The sequence below is a fragment of the Pristiophorus japonicus genome, chromosome 12, assembly GCF_044704955.1.
Source record: "Pristiophorus japonicus isolate sPriJap1 chromosome 12, sPriJap1.hap1, whole genome shotgun sequence".
Taxonomy (NCBI): Eukaryota; Metazoa; Chordata; class Chondrichthyes; family Pristiophoridae; genus Pristiophorus; species Pristiophorus japonicus.
This window is the reverse complement of record NC_091988.1, coordinates 154,064,240-154,084,209: the sequence shown is the minus strand read 5'-3', so window position 1 is coordinate 154,084,209 and position 19,970 is coordinate 154,064,240. Positions and strand designations below refer to the sequence as shown.

General features: G+C 46.3%; 1 long non-coding RNA gene across 1 annotated transcript in view; it reads left to right on the top strand.

Annotated features, from left to right (window-relative positions):
* Nucleotides 1-19,697, top strand: part of LOC139277508 (uncharacterized) — a 79,870-nt gene extending 60,173 nt beyond the window's left edge. Inside the window, exon 2 of the long non-coding RNA XR_011596099.1 lies at nucleotides 19,232-19,697. This is a non-coding gene — a long non-coding RNA (uncharacterized lncRNA). The remainder of the gene's footprint in view (nucleotides 1-19,231) is intronic.
* Nucleotides 19,698-19,970: the final 273 nt, after the last annotated feature.

Sequence of the window (19,970 nt, the reverse complement as noted above, 5' to 3'; positions counted from 1 at the left end):
GGTCTGGTGCAGGTTGCCATTGGTGGTGGCTGTGCTGCCCATTGACCACTGTCCCTGTAGTGGGTCTGCTCCCACTTGGGTGTGTGTGTGTGTCCTGCAAGGGGCATCACATTCGTTCCAAAGGTCCAGGCTACATGGTCAGGTAGCCTGTTGGACCTGGGGGTCTCCCACAGGGGGATTCCATTGGCATCAGCATGGTCCCTGTAGGACCCAATGTCCTTTGGCATTGTCCTACCAGTATACATGACACCTTGGCTCTAATCACACATAGTCGAGCCTGCATTGTACATTCTAGCATTTGCATCACTTTTGGGTGTCCTAGTTTCAACAGACATGGATACATTAGGCATTTCACATTCTCTATCATTATTGTTAAGCATAATAAACTTGTTCTTAACCTTACTGACACCTGCATTCATCTCAATAGTCACATTAGTTAAACCAGCAGCACAATTCATGGTTACATTGCATACATTTTCATACTTGCACCCTTTAATTGCGTCTTTAGCTTTAAAGTCCTTGCACACAAATAGTTGAAACTGTCCTTTTAAATTTCTTTGGTTACCGGTCTCCTTTAAGGGAGCCTCCCAATCCGATTGGCCGTTTGGTGCCACGTGTCGCTCCTCCAACGCTACCTCTCGTGGCATGGCTGCGGCCATTTTGATTACAGGTTCTGCTCCTCGTGGATCGGCCGCCATCTTCTGGCTCTCCCTCAGGTAGGCTGTGGTGTTCTTTTCTTCCACAGGTTCGACCCTGGACGTCGAGAGTCCCTTTCTTTCGATGCTGTTCATGATGCGGCCTTACTCTACAGTATAAATGTACACGAGGCCCATGCTTGAGAGAAGGTCAGTCTGTGACCCGTCCTTTATTCCTTAGCACTCAAGTGCAGGAAGTGGGTGGAGCTTCCCCTTTTATCTCTGAAGGTCCAGGTTAGGAGTGTCTCCCACAAGTTCACCACCTAGTGGTCATTGTTCTCACAGTGTACAACTTAGGTCAGATTATACATGGGTTACATTGCTGGTTGAATACATGACATCACCTCCCCCCCCAAAGTCTTATTGGGATCACAGGTTGAGTCTCTCTGGTGGTTTACGCTCGCTTGTAGAGCGCCTGAGTTGGGGCTCTGGTTGTTGGGCGCTGGCCTGAGTGTCTGCTGTTTGCGGTGCCTCAGGCCTATCCGGACTGCCCACAGTGACTGGGCTCTCCTCCCTTTGGTCCCTGTGTTCGGTCACCTGTGGAGGAGTGAACTCTATGTTGTGTTCTTCCTCTGCTTCTTCTATGGGGTTGCTGAACCTCCTTTTTGTTTGATCCACATGTTTGCGGCAGATTTGTCCATTGGTAAGTTTAACTACCAGAATCCTATTTCCCTCTTTGGCAATCACAGTGCCTGCGAGCCATTTGGGCCCTGCAGCGTAGTTTAGGACAAAAACAGGATCATTTACATCAATACATCGCACCCTCGCATTCCTGTCATGGCAGTCATATTGTGACTGGCGCCTGCTCTCGACAATTTATTTCATGGTGGGGTGTATAAGGGATAACCGGGTTTTGAGCGTCCTTTTCATTAGCAGCTCTGCGGTTGGAACCCTTATGAGCAAGTGTGGTCGGGATCTGTTGGCCAACAGGAAGCGTGATAAGCGGCTTTGTAGGGAACCCCCTTGGATTCTGAGCATCCCCTGTTTGATTATCTGCACTTCTCGTTCTGCCTGGCCGTTTGAGGCCGGCTTGAACTGTGCCGTTCTGACATGGTTAATTCCATTGCCTACCATGAAGTCCTGGAATTCAGTGCTTGTGAAGCACGGGCCATTGTCGCTGACCAAGATATCCGGTAGACAATGGGCGGCGAACATTACCCGTAGACTTTCTACCGTGGCAGAGGATGTGCTTGAATTTAAAATGTCACACTCGATCCATTTGGAGTAGGCGTCTACTACAACCAAAAACATTTTTCCCATGAAAGGACCTGCGTAGTCCACATTGATGCGTGACCAAGGCTTGGCGGGCCATGGCCAGGGGCTAAGGGGGGCTTCCCTGAGTGCATTGCCCAGCTGGGCACACGTGTTGCACCTGCGAACACAAAGTTCCAGATCTGCATCTATCCCTGGCCACCAAACGTGTGACCTGGCAATTGCCTTCATTATGACAATGCCCGGGTGCTCATTGTGGAGTTCTCTGATGAACACCTCTCTGCCCATCTGGGGCATGACTACGCGGTTTTCCCACAGTAGGCAATCGGCCTGAATCGAAAGTTCATCCCTGCGCCTGTGAAATGGTTTAAATTCCTCAGGGCATGCCCTGTACGTGGCTGGCCAGTCCCCATTCAGGACACATTTCTTGACTAGAGACAATAGCGAGTCTCTATTTGTCCAGACTTTAATCTGATGGGCTGTCACGGGTGAGCCTTCGCTTCCGAAAGCTTCAACAGCCATGACCATCTCAGCAACATGCTCGGTAGCCCCCTCAGTGGTAGCTAGTGGGAGCCTGCTGAGTGCATCGGCGCAGTTTTTGGTGCCCGATCTGTGCCGAATTGTGTAGTCAGAGGTGGCTAACGTGAGTGCCCACCTCTGTATGTGGGCCGATGCGTTTGCATTTATGGCCTTGTTGTCAGCCAAAAGAGACATTAGGGGTTTGTGATCTGTCTTCAGCTCAAACTTCCTGCCAAACAGGTACTGGTGCATTTTCTTTACCGCATATACACATGCAAGCGCCTCCTTTTCTACCATCCCCTAGCCCCTTTCTGCCTGGGACAGACTTCTGGAGGCATAAGCTACCGGCTGTAACTGACCCTTGGCATTGACATGCTGCAACACACACTCGACACCATAGGACGATGCATCGCACGTTAACACAAGTTTCTTACATGAGTCATATAGCGTTAACAGATTGTTGGAACACAACAAATTGCGTGCTCTATTAAAAGCCCTTTCCTGGCTGTCCCCCCAGACCAATTCGCCACCTTTGCCTAGGAGCTCGTGTAGCAGCTCTAGCAGCGTGCTCAATTTGGGAAGAAAGTTACCAAAATAGTTCAGGAGCCCCAGTAGCGAAAGTAGCTCCGTCGTGTTACGGGGTCTGGGTGCTCTCTGGATCGCTTCTGTCTTGGATGCAGTAGGGCTGATCCCGTCTGCTGCTATGCTCATCCCCAGGAATTCTAACTCTGGAGCTAGGAAGGCGCACTTCGCCTTTTACAGTCGCAGCCCTACCCGGTCCAGTCTGCGTAGCAACTCCTCCAGGTTGTGGAGATGTTCTTCAGTATCGTAACCCGTGATGAGGATGTTGTCCTGAAAAATCACCGTCCCTGGAATCGACTTGAGGAGGCTTTCCATATTTTGTTGGAAGATCGCAGCGGCCGAGCGAATCCCGAATGGACATTTGTTGTACTCAAACAACCCCTTGTGTGTCGTGATGGTGGTCAGCTTCTTCGACTCACTCGTCAGCTCCTGGGTGATGTAAGCTGAGGTCAGATCCAATTTTGAAAAAAGTTTGCCACCGGATAGCATCGCAAAGAGGTCCTCCGCTCTCGGTAGCGGGTACTGGTCTTGGAGTGACACCCGATTGATGGTGGCCTTGTAATCACCACATATCCTAACCGACCCATCCGCCTTGAGCACCGGCACAATCGGGCTCGCCCAGTCACTGAATTCGACTGACGAGATGATGTCTTCCCTCAGCAGGCGGTCCAATTCGCCTTCTATCTTTTCCTGCAACACGTACGGCACCGCCCTGGCCTTGTGGTGTACTGGCCTGGCGTCCGGGTTTATGTGAATCACTATCTTGGCCCCCATGAAAATGCCAATGCCGGGTTGAAATAATGAGTCAAATTTGTCCAGGATCTGTGAGCATGATACTCGCTCCACAGAGGAAATTGCATTGACATCGCTCCATTTCCAGTTCATGACAGCAAGCCAACTCCTCCCCAGTAGTGCGGGACCGTCCCCTGGGACAATCCAGAGTGGCAACCTGTTCTCTGAATCTTTGTGGGTCACGACTACCGTGGCGCTGCCTAGCACTGGAATGATCTCCTTTGTGTATGTCCATAGCTATGCATCAATTGGCGATAATTTTGGCCTCCTGGCCTTAGACGGCCACAACTTTTCAAACTGTTTGATACCCATCAGGGACTGGCTGGCCCCCGTGTCTAACTCCATTGATATTGGGATGCCATTGAGGAGCACTTTCATCATTATCGGTGGCATCCTGGTGTATGAACTGTATATGTGCTCCACATGAACTCGCTGAACTTCAGCTTCCAGCGATTTCCCCCTGCATTCATTTCTGCAGGTATTTTGCTCATCTCTGCAAACTCTGGCTGAGTGTGTGCCTCCACGCCTCCAACATGAGCTGCTGTTGGAAACAAAAAGTCCCTTGCCAGTCGATCGTCCCTGACTGCCCCTGTTATTGTCCTTGAGTGTGCCATTAACAGGTGTTGATGGCCCCATTACTGGCCGCATTGTCCCTTGCAATGGCGTGAATCGCCGTTCAGCTTGCCATTGTCTCTGTCGAACTCCCCCTCTGGGTTCGACTGCATGTTGGAACATGCCTGATTACCCTTGTCTGCCTGGAGAACTGTGTGCTGCTTTAACAATGTTGAATCTCTGTCCCGACCATTCCTTAACACAGTACCTCTCGTCTGTTCTACTAGTGGCCATGCTCGCGTGGTTTAAATCCCAGTTTCTCGTCGCCATTGATACGTCCTTACTATACAGTATAAATGCACATGAGGCCCATGCTTGAGGTCAGTCTGTGACCTGTTCTGTATTCCTTAGCACTCAATTGCAGGAAGTGGGTGGAGCTTCCCCTTTTATATTTGAAGGTCCAGGTTAGGAGTAACTCCCACAAGTTCACCACCTAGTGGTCATTGTTCTCACAGTGTACAACTTAGGTCAGATTATACATGGGTTACATTGCTGGTTGAATACATGACAGTTCACCTCTTGGAGTCCTGTCACGGCCCGGAAAGTGGAGTTTGGATCCTAGGTCTTGGAGATTTTGCAGTGGTGTTGTGGAGTCGTCGCTGTGCCGTCGAGCTGGACAGTGGAACCTCTGGCTGCAGCGATGGATCCATGTTCGAGGTCAATTGCCAGGGACCAGAGGCCATTGCCACTTCGCCTGATATGGACTGGGTTCATCCAATTCCTGCCCAGCAGCGTGGGACCGTCGCCAGGGGAGTTTGTTCAACACGCAACCCTGGGAGACCTGGACGTCCGCGCTGCCAACGACTTGGATTTTACCTTTGTTGTAGGTGAAGAGCTGTGCCTGGACAGGAGACAGTTTCAGTCAACTGGCGGGATTTATCCAAAGTTTTTCAAAGGTCATTTGGCTCATCACCAACTGGCTCACCCCTGTGTCGATTTCCATGGAGACTGGGACCCCGTTGATTTCCACTCTATCATCCATGGAGAACTTTCGGTGGATCAGGTATAGATGCCATACTCCTCTTCCAGGGTTTGAGCAACTTCCTCTTTGGGTGATCAGCCAACTCACCAGAGACGTGGTGAGTACAGCTTTTTCTGCACATTCTTTGGAGGTGCCCTTTTTCTTTGCAGCCTTTGCATGCATAGTCTTTGTAGCGGCACTGGTGGGCCCTGTGGTTTCCTCCACAGCGCCAGCATGAATCCATCCGGTTTTCCTCATGTGGCGGACTCAGTGATGCTGGACTCAGGCCAGCCTTCCTGTCTTTCGAAGTAAACATGCGGTGCACTGCGCTCGCCGGGTTAGAGTCCTGGGTCAGTATTCACTTGGAGTCGCTGGCCGAAACCATGTAGGCCTGGCTCACTTGGATTGCTTTCTGCAGGGTGACTGTGATCTCAGCCAAGAGCAACTTGTGCAGGAGGCCCTCGTGGCTGATTCCAATGACGAATATGTCCCTTAGTGCTTCATTTAGGTAGTCTCCAAAATCACTCGGAGCAGCTAGTCTTCTTAGGTGTGCAGCATACTTCGCAATTTCTTGGCCCTCAGGACGCCGGTAAGTGTAGAACCGGTGCCTGGCTGTGAGGATGCTTTCTTTCGGTTTTAGTTGTTCCTGTATGAGTGTTACAAGTTCCTCATGGCTTTTGGTGGTTGTCTTCGCTGGGGCTAGCAAGTCCTTGATGAGACAATGGATTGAGGGCCCACAGCTGCTAAGCAGGATGGCCCTGTGCTTGTTCGGTCATGTAGCCGGTATGTTCCCATCCAGGTCGTTGGCTATAAAGAAATGTTCCAAACTTTCCACAAAAATGTCCCAATCTTCCCCCTTTGTAAATTGCTGAAAGTTGCTGAGGTTAGACATGTTGAGCGTGTAGTTCGTGATCTCGTATCCTCGTCGCCAGTTGTAGTGTATGTCGATATCTTTGGCAAATGACTCCACGAGGCAGAGTATGATACTGAAACTGTGTAGACTGTAGTCCTTTATTTGCAGCTCCTCGAGTGAGGACACCAAGCTGTGGGTTCCTTTTTATACTGGGTTACCTGCAATGTGCAGGTAACGCTTAGGTCTCCAGCAGCAGCACCCTCTGGTGTACAGGTAAAGTGTGTACTGTGTTACAGACATCACACAGTAAACAGGCATGCATACACACCAGTACCTAACTGAGTTACGCTGGCGCAGAAACTTTGGGGAAACTTGGAGATTTTAATTTACTCCAAAAATACGGTGCATGCCAAAAAAATGGTGCAGCTAACGGGAGAAAATTGAGCCCAGAATTTCTAGCCTTGCATTGGAAGGAATAGTTTGAAGCCTGTGATGAGGTATTTGGATGTCTCCTATTAACATTATTTATGAGTAAATGATTGCTTTTCACCAAGACACAGTGTTGTGGCACTGGAGTAGAGATTACCAAGTATATCATATAACAACTAATGGAAAAGCATTTCTACTCTCATTGAATTAGGGTGCTTGCATTGTATTTTTTGTGTTAAATTAAACTTGAACTTTTTAAAATGAAGTGATGATATTTAAGCTATTAGGTGGTGCAGCGTACCGGTCGCTGTCCTTTTACTGGTGAGATCTTGATTCTAATCATGGGATTATAATATTTTCCTTTGATATCAGTTAGCTTTGTAAATGCAATGGATTCTTTTAACCTGAATTGAGCTCACAGTAGATATAAATCCACAGCTTAAAATTGTCTATATTTAGATTATAATTAAGTCTAATTGAATGGTGTTGTTTTGAGAAGTTAAAAGAATAAAGAGTATGAGGAAGGAAAGGTCACAATTGCTTCAGAGAGCACTTCTGCAAAGCTGGCTTGTGTTGCACTTTTGGGACAACTTGCTATGGAAGACTTGCACTCTATCTCACTCACGTCAATCCTGACTAGAATGACTGCCACTTTTCTGCATGCAAAGTGAAAGCATTTTCTGCCACTGTCGAGTCTCATCTTAATTAGCAGAGATGGCCAAAAAGCACATACCCTATTTTGCAGAATGTAAAATGCATTACTGTTATACTCTCATGGGGCCTCTGAGGTACACAGTGACAAATACCAATCTGACACAGGGATGCGATTGTCAAGCAACTATTTGCTATTTCTATTAACTTCATGTTCTTAGTCAGCAGGCGTTTCCCTCCACTGAATTTTATAGACTTCATTATCTTTTCAATTTTAGATGCGAGTTTTAAATTCACAACATTATAGACCTGTACATACAATTTGCTTACATTTTTAGAGTGGCTTGCATGCACACATACACATTGCGATACAAAAATTGCCTACTTAAAAAAAAATTAAATCCTATTTAGCTCCTCCTGCTCCACACATTAAATCTCAGCCCAGACAGCAGAGAAGCGACCCCGCCCCCTTCTTTCTGACAATGCCAGTCTTGTAACTAATTGAGGGAAGGTGTGCTGTATTGGTTTACAGCCAGCTAACAACTTGTTTCACACCCCATGGGGGAGCATTTTGTCTCCATTTGGGATTTGCTCAAATGGACCTGTCACATATTCACACAGCAGTGAATTACGGGCTCAGATTTATAATCTACCGCTCGCTTATAAGTATTTTGCACAGAGCTTTCAGCAATCTACAGTCCCACTCTTGATGCCATAGTATTCTACTATTATTTTTATTTATGATACAGGTTGAATCTCTCTTATCCGGCACCCTCGGGACCTGGCCTGTGCCGGATAAGGGATTTTGCCGGACGAGGGAAGGTCACATTAAATTGGATGGTACAGGTATTGAGCAAGGGGATATCGGGGCTGGCTGGCTTGGGGCTGGGAGTGCAGCAGAGAGATCATGGGGGTGGTGGTGGGGGGGGGGGCGGTGGATCGCCGGGTCAGGCCAGCAATTGCGGGAGTCGACGGTGCGGAAGAACTTCAATTTGTTCATGTCGGCCGAGAATGATGCCGTACGAGTGATGATGGCAGATAAGGGAGGTTCAACCTGTAGTTGTAAAATATTTCTTTAATAATATTTACTGAATGATACCGGAGCTAAAACAGAATGATACTCGGACTAAAAGGGTTAAATTATGAGGACTGGTTGCATCGACTAGACCTTGCATTTCTTTTGAGTGTAGAAGATTAAGGGATGATCTAATTGAGGTGTTTAAGTTGATTAAAGGAGTTGGTAGAATAGAAAGAGAGAAACTATTTACTCTGGTGGGGGAGTCTAAACCAATGGGGCAAAACTTTAAAATTAGAGCTGGGCAGTTCAAGGGTGACGTCAGAAAGCATTTCTTCACACAGGGGGTAGTGGAAATCTGAAATTCTCCCCCCCAAAAAATTGTTGAAGCTGGATCAATTGAATATTTAAAAACTGAGATTAATAGATCTTTGCTAGGCAAGGGTATTAAGGGTTATGGAACCAAAGATTGAGTTAAGATACAGATCGGCCATAATCTAATTGAATGGCAGAACAGACTCGAGGGGCTGAATGGCCTATTCCTGTTCCTAAATTCTGACCTTCCTATCTTCTTACTGTGTTCTATTTAAGGTGACATGATGTGACATAGAACCAGGCAGAGATCGCAGATTTAGGGATAGGAGGATGGATGTGCTTATTTGTACTGCAAAAATGGCCACCATGCTCCACCCTTTTCTATGATTGGTCCCCTTGGAGGATAAGCCACACCCTGAAGTTTCACAGGAATGTGTAACTGGAACCGCCCATCCCAAGGTCTCACTGACTTTGCAAATTGTAACACGATCCACTTTGACTTCCTGAAGTGACAAGAGGTCAGAGCTCCCCAGAAGATAGCAAGGGCCAGCCAAAGTGCCTTACCCCAGTCCAAATTCATCCCTCCCCCAGCCGAAGTGCCTTACCCCAGCGCCAGTGCATCCTTTCCCCACCCACCATAGATGGGGCAGGCATTGTGTATGGATTGCTAACAGGTTTATTGGGTATGAAGTGAACAGTGACAGTTTCATGACTTCTGGATACCATGCACTCCAACGAAGTCCCTTGTAGGGGGTTGGAAGAATGTGATTCGTCTTCCCTGAGTTCATTCTCTCCCCTCCAATCTCCCCCATCCCATGTCTCTCTCACTCTCCCCCAAGTCTCTCTCTCCCCCCCCCGCCCTGTCTCACTCTCTCCCCCCAGTCTTTCTCTCTCCCCCCAGTCTCTCTCTCTCCCCCAGTCTCTATCTCACTCTCGGCTCCATTCCAGCCCAAGGCCTGCCGCTCTCGGTTCCATGCTGGCCGCTCTCGAACCCCACGCTGGCCGGGAGGGAGAGAGTCAGGAGGTGGGAGAGTCGGGGAGCGGGAGATGGGGGGAAGAGAGTCGGGGGGGGGACAGAGTCGGGTGAGGAGAGTGTAGAGGCGCGAGGGAGAGGGCCAGGGCCGGGGCCTGAGCAGGCGAAGAGAGTCGGAGCCTCAGGTCCTACTTCTTGACATCATGTGGAGGGAATGATTTGGGCTGGGAATAGGGGGGAGGGGGGCGGAGCTTCACAGTGGGCGGGGCTTGACAGGCCTGTCAAAAAAAATGCAGTACCAATAGTTACTACTTAGAAGGATACAGGAATAGTGGTGTAAGCCTTTTATATGATGTTTTTTATATGTAAATCTTCGTTTAGGTTAGATGTTTACAACAAACAAAACAGTCACTTTTGAGTTAGGCATTCTAATACATGTAACCAGCTCATGCTTGTAGAAATTAGATTTAGCATTTACACATAAATAGCTAATTAAAAGACAGGATGGTCAAATTAAACTATCCATAAGGCAGAAGGATACTTGACAAATGGTGCTTCTAAAGCTTTCTTATTCCAGCAAATCTTTGGGAGGCCGGAAGAGAGGCTAAGAAAGTCAAAGTGTCATTAAAACAAGATATGAGAGGCCCTTCACATTCTGTTGTCTGGGGAAAACTAAATAAAAGATTAGCAGCTGTGAACAACCCACTCATGCCTATGTGACAAGGTTCTCTAGAGTTACCAGACATGAATCGAGGAGGTTGCTTCCCTCTACCCAAAGAAAGAATAGAGTAATATTGTTTCTTTTTTTGCTATACTATTGTTCAAATATTGTGCATATGTTAAAATTTGTTGTTACACGATAAACGGACAAGTTACAACCATATTTGGTGTCAGATTTGAATTTTCTTAGAGTATGTAATAAAACTGAAGCATGTTTGTCTATAATAAATTATTTATTGGATTCTTTCTTGCTGGTTACAGCACACCCAGAGTTAAAATTGCTTACTGCTAGCTGGTTCTGCACACAGCTGGAAACGGGGCCGAAATTGCACACAGCTGGAAACAGGGCGCATCTGCCCTGTTTCTGTTGGCGCGGTGGATACGGTGGCCCTTGAGCGAAATTCCACTCTTTGGCTTCTTTTTTTTCGACGGACTGGAATTCGGTCATAATGGGGCAGAAGTGGGGCGGTAAGCGGAAGTTCGGAGTCAAGAGGGACAGAAGTTACGGTGGTACGGAATGGCTGCTGCTGCCAGTCATTAGTGTAGCGTTGATGACGTCATCACGACGCCACATCACCACGGCTCTTCCCTTCACTCAAAGGGGAGAGCCTGTGCGATTTTTTATGTTTGGTCCACAGGGGGTGTCAGGCTGCCTGTTGGCGGCCTAGCCGAACCCGGCGGCAAAATTGTTGGCCCGACATGGCAGTTGGCCGACAAAAACCAAAACAAGGCGGCAGTGCGCCCTCCCCTTTAATGGGAGCCGCTCCACCATTTTACAAGGACTAGAGCCTCACTGCACCAGCAGAAAAAAGCAGCTTTTGGCACCCCCTAGGCAGGGGCAAGATTTTTTCAGCAGAATTGCGCCATCACGGCAGAGGGGGGGAAGCACCAGCAATGTGTGCTCTAATGACGCACTTTGGATGGATCGGCAGCTGCGGAGCGGTGGGGGGGGAACGGGTCACCGCCGGGATACCGCAGGAGCGGAAATTTTAAAATGGCGGCCATTACACGTTAAATCGGCGGCCATTGCACTTCGCAGCTTGGCCGCCGATTTCTGGCATTAACAGGCCTTAAGGGAAGTGGCAAATTTGGGCGCGAGATGATGCATAGTTCAAGAAGGTCTTAATATTCCTAATTTGACTGTGGCCATTGTCCTTGGATGGAAACCCATCTCAGATCGATCAAAGTATTTCAGATTTTTTCAGATAAATGGTTCAAGCATGTGGGCTGTTGACAGGATACTTTTGCTTGTAAACTGTATTTATATGGACAAACACCATTTTAATTCCTGTGAATGTCTGATCACCTAACCTGGTTCTCAAAACTATAGTTTTAATGTACTTTGTTCCACAATATTTTCAAAGGAATTTGGGTGACAATGCGTAATGTCAGTATGAAGCCATCAGTAATGAGGTTAGTGTTGAAATAAGGAGAAGGAAGAGGCAGAGAGCTTGATGGGATATTAAGGCTAGCTTAGCATATAGTATAGGGAGCAAACACTAAAAGACAGTGCACATTTGTTTATTAACATATATTTTCCTTATATGTACACATAGGTAATTACAATAAACTTCTGAGCCAAATGAACTAACTTGGCAGAGAGCTTGCTGGGAAATTAAAAGTTAGCTTAGCAAACAAAATAAAAAATCAGGTAACTGAGATGTTAAGAAATTATACTGATAGATAGATGGGTAGAAAAACTAAAGCTGGGTTAGCATAGTGATAGAAAACATTATTGCAGGAGAGTGTGTGCGCGTCTGCATCATTGATTGAAATAAAACACTGTGCTTGACCCTGAAAGCCTGCCAGAAGAGGGCTGTTTGGGCTAGATTTCTGGCTTTTGTGATTTTGGGGCAGTAGTGGCGGCCCTGATACCGCCTGGAAAAAGTTGGTGCCCTCGTATGCAAATTTTAGCAAACAATGAGGTTCCATGATCGGGGGCACAAAATCAGGCGTTACATAAGGAAGTTTTTGCGCTCCAGCAGAAAATCGCGACATTAAATAAGTCAGAATAATGTGTAGGACACGGTTTGCAGATGCCCTGATTTTTGTTGAATACGCTTGTAAATAGTTTCTTTGATTTAATGCACTTCACATTTGGAAAGCAGTGACAGGATCGGTCCACATTTGGAAAGCAGTGACAGGATCGGTCCAAGTCAGCATAGATTTATGAAAGTGAAATCCTGCTTGACAAATCTTCTGAAATTTTTTGAGGATGTAACTAGTAGAGTGGACAAGGGAGAACCAGTGGATGTGGTGTATTTGGACTTTCAAAAGTCTTTTGACAAGGTCCCGCACAAGAGATTAGTGTGCAAAATCAAAGCACATGGTATTGGGGATAATGTATTGATGTGGATAGAGAATGGTTGGAAGACAGGAAGCAGAGAATCAGGATAAACGGGTCCTTTTCAGAATGGCAGGCAGTGACTAGTAGAGTGCCGCAGGGCTCAGTACTGGGATCCCAGCTTTTTACAACATACATCAATGATTTAGATGAAGGAATTGAGTGTAATATCTCCAAGATTGCAGATGACACCAAACTGGGTGGCGGTGTGAGCTGTGAGGGGGACGCTAGGAGGCTGCAGGGTGACTTGGACAGGTTAGGTGAGTAGGCAAATGCATGACAGATGCAGTATAACGTGGATAAGTGTGAGGTTATCCACTTTGGGGGCAAAAACATGAAGACAGAATATTATCTGAATGGCGGCAGATTAGGAAAAGGGGAGGTGCAAAGAGACCTGGGTGTCATGGTTCATCAGTCATTGAAAGTTGGCATACAGGTACAGCAGGCGGTGAAGAAGGCAAATGGTATGTTGGCCTTCAAAGCTAGGGGATTTGAGTATAGGAGCAGGAAGGTCTTACTACAGTTGTACAGGGCCTTGGTGAGGCCTCACCTGGAATATTGTGTTCAGTTTTGGTCTCCTAATCTGAGGAAGGATGTTCTTGCAATTGCGGGGGTGCAGTGAAGGTTCACCAGACTAATTCCCGGGATGGCTGGACTGACATATAAGGAGAGACAAGACCAACTGCGTCTTATACATTGGAGTTTAGAAGGATGAGAGGGGATCTCATAGAAACATACAAGATTCTGACGGGGCGGGACATGTTAGATGCAGGTAGAATGTTCCCGATGTTGGGGAGGTCCGAACCAGGAGACACAGTCTTAGGATAAGGGGTAGGCCATTTGGGACTGAGATGAGGAGAAACTTCTTCACTCAGAGAGATGTTAACCTGTGGAATTCCCTGCCGCAGAGAGTTGTTGATGCCAGTTCATTGGATATATTCAAGAGGGAGTTAGATATGGCCCTTATGGCTAAGGGGATCAAGGAATATGTAGAGAAAGCAGGAAAGGGGTACTGAGGGAATGATCAGCCATGATCTTATTGAATGGTGGTGCAGGCTCGAAGGGCCGAATGGCCTACTCCTGCACCTATTTTCTATGTTTCTATCTTTCTGTGCCATGCAACGTAATGTTGCCTATTGTATGGTTTTCTTTTGGTGGGGGGAGTTAGTGTTACTTTGTTGCAGTAAAATGTCTGTTAGATCATTTGCCACTGGTGACTTGTGCATCATTCTAACGTTCACTGGAGATGGGCCTTTATGGGGGCACATAGCATGTACAATATTAGCTCCATCCCTCAGTTTCCTCCATTGAGGAGATCCAGTCCATTATGAGCTGATGACATGCGAGTGTTACATAGAAACATAGAAAATAGTTGCAGCAGCAAGCCATTCAGCCCTTTGAGCCTGCACCACCATTCAATATGATCATGGCTGATCATGCAACTTCAGTACCCCACTCCTGCCTTCTCTCCATACCCCCTGATGCCTTTAACCATCAGGACCACATTTAACTCCCTTTTGAATATATCCAACAAATTGGACTCAACAACTTTCTGTGGTAGAGAATTCCACAGGTTCACAATTATCTGGGTGAAAAAGTTTCTCCTCATCTCGGTTCTAGATGGCTTACCCCTTATCCTTAGACTGTGTCCCCTGGTTCTCAACTCCCCCAACATCGGGAACATTCTTCCTGCATCTAACCTGTCCCATCCCGTCAGAATTTTATATGCTTCTATGAGATCCCCTCTCATTCTTCTAAATTCCAGTGACTATAAGCCTAGTCAATCCAATCTTTCTTCATATGTCAGTCCTGCCATCCCGGGAATTAGTCTGGTGAACCTTCGCTGCACTCCCTCATTAGCAAGAATGTCCTTCCTCAGATTAGGAGACCAAAACTGTACACAATATTCCAGGTGAGGCCTCACCAAGGCCCTGTACAACTGCAGTATGACCTCCCTACTCCTATACTCAAATCCTCTCGCTATGAAGGCCAACATGCCATTTGCTTTCTTTATTGCCTGCAGTACCTGCATGCCTACTTTCAATGACTGATGTACCATGATAGCCAGGTCTCGTTGCATCTCCCCTTTTACTAATCTGTTACCATTCAGATAATAATCTGCCTTCCTGTTTTTGCCACCAAAGTGGATAACCTCACACTTATCCACATTATACTGCATCTGCCATGCATTTGCCCACTCACCTAACCTATCCAAGTCACGCTGCAGTCTCTTAGCATCCTCCTCACAGCTCACACTGCCACCGAGCTTAGTGTCATCTGCAAACTTGGAGATATTACATTCAATTTCTTCGTCTAAATCATTAATGTATATTGTAAATAGCTGGGGTCCCAGCATTGAACCTTGCTTACCCCACTAGTCACTGCCTGCCATTCTGAAAAGGACCCGTTTATTCCTACTCTTCGCTTCCTGTCTGCCAACCAGTTCTCTATCCATGACAATACATTACCCCCAATACCATGTGCTTTAATTTTGCACACTAATCTCTTGTATGGGACCTTGTCAAAAGCCTTTTGAAAGTCCAAATAGACCACATCCACTGGTTCTCCCTTGTCCACTCTACTAGTTACATCCTCAAAAAATTCTGGAAGATTTGTCAAGCATGATTTCTCTTTCATAAATCCATGCTGACTTGGACCGATCCTGTCACTGCTTTCCAAATGCACCGCTATTACATCTTTTATAATTGATAACAGCATTTTCCCCACTACCGATGTCAGGTTAACTGGCCTATAATTCCCTGTTTTCTCTCTCCCTCCTTTTTTAAAAAGTGGGGTTATATTAGCTACCCTCCAATCCATAGGAACTGATCCAGAGTGCATGGAATGTTGGAAAATGACCACCAATGCATCTACTATTTCGAGGGCCACTTCCTTAAGTACTCTGGGATGCAGGCTATCAGGCTCTGGGGATTTATCGGCCTTCAGGAGGGAGAGAGAAAACAGGGAATTATAGACCGGTCAGCCTGACCTCAGTAGTGGGTAAAATGATGGAATCAATTATTAAGGATATCATAGCAGCACATTTGGAAAGAGGTGACATGATAGGTCCAAGTCAGCATGGATTTGTGAAAGGGAAATCATGCTTGACAAATCTTCTGGAATTTTTTGAGGATGTTTCCAGTAGAGTGGACAAGGGAGAACCAGTTGATGTGATATATTTGGACTTTCAGTAGGCTTTCGACAAGGTCCCACACAAGAGATTAATGTGCAAATTTAAAGCACATGGGATTGGGGGTAGTGTGCTAACATGGATTGAGAACTGGTTGTCAGACAGGAAGCAAAGAGTAGGAGTAAATGGGTACTTTTCAGAATGACAGGCAGTGACTAGTGGGGTACCGCAAGGTTCTGTGCTGGGGCCCCAGCTGTTTACACTGTACATTAATGATTTAGACGAGGGGATTAAATGTAGTATCTCCAAATTTGCGGATGACACTAAGTTGGGTGGCAGTGTGAGCTGCGAGGAGGATGCTATGAGGCTGCAGAGTGACTTGGATAGGTTAGGTGAGTGGGCAAATGCATGGCAGGTGAAGTATAATGTGGATACATGTGAGGTTATCCACTTTGGTGGTAAAAACAGAGAGACGGACTATTATCTGAACGGTGACAGATTAGGAAAAGGGGAGGTGCAACGAGACCTGGGTGTCATGGTACATCAGTCATTGAAGGTTGGCATGCAGGTACAGCAGGCGGTTAAGAAAGCAAATGGCATGTTGGCCTTGATAGCGAGGGGATTTGAGTACAGGGGCAGGGAGGTGTTGCTACAGTTGTACAGGGCCTTGGTGAGGCCACACCTGGAGTATTGTGTACAGTTTTGGTCTCCTAACTTGAGGAAGGACATTCTTGCTATTGAGGGAGTGCAGCGAAGGTTCACCAGACTGATTCCCGGGATGGCAGGACTGACCTATCAAGAAAGACTGGATCAACTGGGCTTGTATTCACTGGAGTTCAGAAGAATGAGAGGGGACCTCATAGAAACGTTTAAAATTCTGATTGGTTCAGACAGTTTAGATGCAGTAAAAATGTTCCCAATGTTGGGGAAGTCGAGAACCAGGGGTCACAGTCTAAGGATAAGGGGTAAGCCATTTAGGACCGAGATGAGGAGAAACTTCTTCACCCAGAGAGTGGTGAACCTGTGGAATTCTCTACCACAGAAAGTTATTGAGGCCAATTCACTAAATATATTCAAAAAGGAGTTAGATGAAGTCTTTACTACTGGGGGATCAAGGGGTATGGCGAGAAAGCAGGAATGGGGTACTGAAGTTGCATGTTCAGCCATGAACTCATTGAATGGCGGTGCAGGCTAGAAGGACCGAATGGCCTACTCCTGCACCTATTTTCTATGTTTTTATCTTTCTATGTTTCAATATCATCAATTTCCCTAACACCATTTCCTGACTAATAAGGATTTCCCTCAGTTCCCCCTTCTCGCTAGACCCTCGGTTCCCTAATATTTTCGGAAGATTATTTGTGTCTTTCTTAGTGAAGACAGAACAAAAATTATTTGTTCAATTGGTCTGCCATTTCCTTGTTCCCCATTATGAATTCGCCTGATTCTGACTGCAAGGGACCTACATTAGTCTTCACTAATCTTTTTCTCTTCACATATCTATAGAAGCTTTTGCAGTCAGTTTTTATGTTTCCTGCAAGCTAACTCTCATACTCTATTTACCCCCTCCTAATTAAACCCTTAGTCCTCCTCTGCTGAATTCTGAATTTCTCCCAGTCCTCAGGTTTGCTATTTTTCTGGCCAATTTATATGCATCTTCCTTGGATTTAACACTATCCCTAGTGTTGGTCCAGCAGCATCTCCACTCTGCCTCCCCTGTGGATGGTGTGGCTATATAATGGAAGCCTTGCAGACTTCTCCGTTGTCTTCCTCCTCCTGACATGGGCCTGCAACGCCCACTGGCAATGCCTGGCCCCTCATGATTGCCAAGCTGTGCAACATGCAGCACACCACAATGAATTTGGAAACCTGTTGTTGGGAGTTGAAGGCTGCCTCCAGAGTGGTGTAGGCATTGTTGGGCAGGCCACATCGTCCGCATGCTCGACACGAGACTCCCGAAGCAAGCGCTCTACTCCGAGCTCCGACACAGCAAGCGAGTCCCAGGTGGGCAGAGGAAACATTTCAAGGATACACTTAAAGCCTCCTTGATAAAGTGCAACATCCCCACCAGCACCTGGGAATCCCTGGCCCAAGACCGCTCAAAATGGAGGAAGAGCATTCGGGAGGGTGCTGAGCACCTCGAGTCTCTTCGCCAAGAGCATACGGAAATCAAGCGCAGACAGCGGAAGAAGTGTGCGGCAAACCAGGCTCCCCACCCACACTTTCCTTCATCCACCGTTTGCCCCACCAGTGACAGAGACTGTAATTCCCGCATTGAACTGTACAGTCACCTGAGAACTCACTTTTAGAGTGGAAGCAAGTCTTCCTCGATTTCGAGGTACTGTGTATGATGATGAAGCAGGTATAGGTCTGCCTATAGGAGATGTAATATATCTGTCAGCATTTCAAGTCAGAGCATGACGCAGTCAATCCGACCTGCGATGTCGGATCCTTCTCCCTCCATTTAAATACATCGCTAATACCACCTGCTGCACCCTGGGAATGCCTAGTTTTTCAGGCATTTCCTGGGGCAGGTGTATAATGAGGTGTTCGGGCCTAATTTTGCATCCGGGGCGCTAGCGGAGCATTGCACAAGAATTGACGTGATGATCTCAGTAAAACTAGAGGGCCGAGCAGGAAGTTTTTGCGCCACTGCAAACCATGAGCCAAATTGGCCAACTGGGCGGTAAAAACTGGACACCCACCGTAGCACCTAGAAACACCCTTTACCGCCCCTCCGGGGAAATACCAGAGGCGCAAGGGAGTGAAAATCGAGCCCTTTAGCTGTAAAAGGAGTTATTAAAATGCACCTGTTTTTCACACAGAGAGGGACAGATAACATTCTGAGGAATGACAAGATAAGCGAAATTACGTGACATGATTTTGGTTCAACATGGATACCATGGGGAGGTTACTAAAGGGGGATGTCATGTTAAGTTAGGTAACAGAAGGAATTCAATCAAGGGAGAAGAGGCAGATTCAAGTTTAATAAGGGGATGAGGATCCTTTAAAAACAGACATTTTTGCTTGGCATAGTTAGTGCAGCGAGGGAATAGTAATGTGCATGCCCTCATTTCTGTACTCATATCTGTTTAACCTACTCTGCTTGGAAAGTGCTTTGCATGCATACTGAAGAAATAAAGGTATTGAACCTGAAGCAACAACTATTTTTTTACTACTCAAGTACTCAAGTAAAGAGGCAACGCGGGTCTCTTCACGTACAGTTAGTTTGAAGGCTCTGTGGTAGTGCAAAACCATGTAAGAAGTGAGCAATTATGCTTCAAGAGTTAGTTTCAAGTCGACAATTAGTGCAGGGAACGTGCCTTTGATGTTTTGATTCCAACGAGAACAGTGACGACTGTATTTACTGTATTGTTACTATTTGTTTTCAATACTGATTATTCACCTGCAATTTGGTTTTTGGTTTACAGCTAGAGCCCCAATCAGATAGAATGTTTATTTTTCTACCAACCAAAGATAAAGAGACTTATGGCATGTGAAAGATTCCATTAAGCTGGAGTTAACTGGAGCATGCAGAAATCAAGCGCAGGCAGTGGAAAGAGCATGCGACAAACCAGTCCCACCCATCCTTTGCCTCAATGACTATCTGTCCCATCTGTGACAGGGACTGTGGTTTTCGTATTGGACTATTCAGCCACCTAAGGACTCATTTTTAGAGTGGAAGCAAGTCTTCCTCGATTCCGAGGGACTGCCTATGATGATGATGGATCCCTAGGTCTTACTACATTTACCTATACATTGGGAAGACAAAGGCTGCACTCTAGTTCGCAAGGGATGTAGGGACCACTTACAGGAGTAGCCAGTGGACACTGGATAGAAAGAAATATCTACTGTAAAAAAGTACCAGTAAAATAAAATAATTAATTAAAAATACAACTTGTGTTTATATAAAATGTATCACATCTAAATGATTCAAAGCACTTCATACAATGATTTACTTTCACATAGATAAGGAGATAATTGAGAGAACAAAAAAATAGTAGCTGAGAGAATCAGTGATGAAAGAAAAATGGGAATTAAAACAAAGAGTGTGAGAGATAGAGCAAGGGCGCAATAAGAAAAATTATTGGAAGAAATAAAAATGTTTTCAACAGAGTGTAAATAAAACCCAGAGACAAAACCCTCATGAAGGCCTACATTCAGCTTATT